This window comes from Indicator indicator, chromosome 19, assembly GCF_027791375.1.
Source record: "Indicator indicator isolate 239-I01 chromosome 19, UM_Iind_1.1, whole genome shotgun sequence".
In the NCBI taxonomy this organism is placed as follows: Eukaryota; Metazoa; Chordata; class Aves; order Piciformes; family Indicatoridae; genus Indicator; species Indicator indicator.
This window is the reverse complement of record NC_072028.1, coordinates 1491628-1494783: the sequence shown is the minus strand read 5'-3', so window position 1 is coordinate 1494783 and position 3156 is coordinate 1491628.

The window sequence follows — 3156 nt, the reverse complement described above, 5'->3', positions numbered from 1 at the left end:
GGTGCCGATGCCGCCGCGTTGCTGAGGGGCTAGCCGCGGAGCTTCGGCCCAAGCAGAGCCGCACTCACCTACCGGAGCGCCGGCTGCATGGCTCGACCCGTTCCTCGTCAGGCGGAGCGGCGTAGAAAGGACGGCGGCAGCAGCATGGTGCTGGGCCCCGGCCCGGCCGTCGCCTCAGTCCCGGCCCCGCGCGGGAGCGGCGAAAGGACAGCGGCTCCGCGCCCCGCCGCTCGGGGGCGCCCTAGCCCCACAGAGGGGCGAGGGGAGGCGCCGTGTCCCGCGGCGCGCCCGGGCCGGGCTCCGGCTGGGACAGGGCCGCCGGGGCTCCCTCAGCTCGCCACGGCGTGGCCACCCGCGCTTACGCTCCCCGGCCGGACAACTCAGCTCCCACTGAGAACGCTGCTGCAGCCGCCACCACCGCCGCTCCTCCCCTTGCGCTCAGCGGAAAGGGCGGAGAGAACCCGCCCCGGAGGGCGCCGCTACGGCCGGGCGGTGCCTCCACCGGCCCGGAGCCGCTCCGCCCCCGCGGCCGGCACCTGCCCCCGGCCGAGTCCCCGCCCCCGGGCCGGTTGCCCACCGCCTACCCGACCAGGCAGGGGCAGGCACCTGCCCCTAGGCCGCCGGCGGGTTCCCCGGCCCGGGGCTGGCGGGTCACGGCGCTCGGCAGGAACCGTCTGGAGACGGCATTGTTGGCTCCTGACGCTTTGGCAATCGAGAAGGCATTAGCGGTCTGTCGCCGTAAGGCTTTCTGGCTGAGGCTTTTAAAACACATCGTCGTTAGCGCTAACACCGAGAGAGCAAACGGCACCGGCACGACGCCGTGTCCCTAACCCGGGATTAAACCGTCGAGACTGAGCCGCGGCTTCCCCTGCTCGGTTCCACGCCCGAGCTGTTAGGACTCCGCACCGCGGGAGCTGGAGCATCGGAACACTCCAGGGCATCCTTCCGGGAGCGTCAGAAGCGTTGTAAAGCGCAGGCTGGAGTGAAGTTTCCCAAGCAAACGGTTGGTTTCAGCAGGCTCCGAGTGGCTCTTCGCAGACACTTTGTCTCTTGCAAGTGTCACCGCAAGCGAGAAATTGCAACATGAGGTGGCAAATAGAGGGGGGCCAAGGGAACCCGTAGGGTTTTTGACACGGAGCCAGAGAAAGTTTGCTGTGCATCACAGACCCAGGCCTGGCCTCCTGGGACCTGCCACCTCTAGCAACCAGATCCCTGCTTTTGCTCTTGGCATTGATGACCTACAGCATTTTCTCAGGTTGCCCAAAGAGATGGTGGAGTCTCCAGCTCTGAAGTCATTCCAAACCCACCTGGATGTGTTCCTGGGCAACCTGCTCTAGGTGAACCTGCCATGGCAGGGGGCTTGATCTCCACAGGTCCCTTCCATCTATTAATTCTGTGACCTTCAGTCTATTAATTCCTTTAGCCTCCAAGAGTCTTTCTTACCACTGCATTTTTGTTTTACATGACCACTGTAGATTATCCACCTTGTGATTTCCTTGCCCGTTATCTTTGTCTTTTGTTTAACCTTTTCCTTTCATTTCTCCTCAAGCTCTTTTAATCCTTCTTCTTTCAGAGGATTCTGCCCAGGATCAAGTGATTTTTTAACTGCAAGAGACTTTTATTCTTTTCTTTGGCCTCTGTATAAATAGACCCTAAGAAGAGACAGACTTCGAGAGCACACCAGGAACCCTGAAAGAAAGGCTCAGATTGTCTACCCTGAACAGTCATTGCTTGGTTAACCTCAGACACCATTGACAGCAGGCAGCCAACTGAAGCATTTCCATAGCATCTCTGGTGCACCCTGGTCAAGACCAGGCTCGATGACACCTTGAGCAACCTGGGCTAGTGGTTATCCCTGCTCATGGCAGGGGTTAGAACTGGATGACCTTTAAAGTCCCTTCCAACCCAACCCATTCCATGAATCCATGTTCTCAGCCAGCATGCTGACAGCACCACTGGCTGTGGTGTTGCAGACACTCCAGGCAGCTCCTCAGGCACCCAGAGCCATGCTGTCCCCTTTGGCACTATGCTCTATGCAGCCAGCACTGCCCTTGCTGGAGATGGCCCAGTGCCAACACCAAGCCATACTCTGGTATTTTCTGGCATCCTCCTGGATGGGTGGGTGGGCTGGACAGGCTTGGCAAGGGCTTCTGAGGTTGCTGCCAGCAGTGAACAAAGGAATCCTTTACACACATTCTGGCCTGATATGGCACCTTTTTAGCCTGCTCCCTAGCACTTGAAGGATAAAAAAAATGTCTACGCTGAATATGTAAATAAAAGCTCTGCTCCAGTGACAAGGGCACTGCACCCTCCAAGGCAGAGCTTGCTGCTTTCAGAGAACTTGGTTTTCACAAATTCCTGAGCTCTTCAAGCACAGCCTGACATTGTGTGGCTGCAGACCAAGACTAGGAAATGGGGAACCAGGTCAGTGATCACCACTGGACACCACCACAATGTCAAGCTAAACTGATCACAGAATCCATCAGAGAGAGATTCAGATCCAGCTAAAATATGACTGAGCAGTGAAAAGAAGCTGAAGCAGCAACACAGAGGGGAGGAAGTCCAGGGATGCTGTTGCTAGACATGGTAATTAAATGATCAAAGATCTGCATTTATATAGAACAGCCCATCTTTGACAGATTTTAAATTCCCCACCAGAAAGAACCTCTGGGACAGTGATAAAACCAACTGGTAATTTCAGTGTAAAAAAACAGCAGAAAGAGAATCCTGAATGTTATCAGTGATCAAACTGAGCACCACAACCCTCATCTCTATTTTCATCTCAGCTTTCAGGCAGCCTTTAGCAAACCTGGAAACTTCTTGGGGATTTACTTCATTAGGCACAGTTAAGTTTTATTTTCAAGATTAAAGCATGTGCTGAATAGGAACCTCAGGTTAAAACCAGCCTCTTAAAGCTGCATCTGTGGAGTTTTAATACAAAGTATTTTAATGTTTATATATTAAAAAGGAAAAAAAGTGTAGATCTGAGTGGTGCTTATTACAAATGGTACTTCAATGTAGTTCAGGGTGTGAAAGGCATTAGAGTCCTACCACAAAAGTTACCTATGTGCAAGCACCTGAAAAGAGCTGAGAGGTTCTTTAAGAGAGTGCTTTGGTATTTCCACATGACCTAGCGAAGGGAAGGAGCACTGAGGT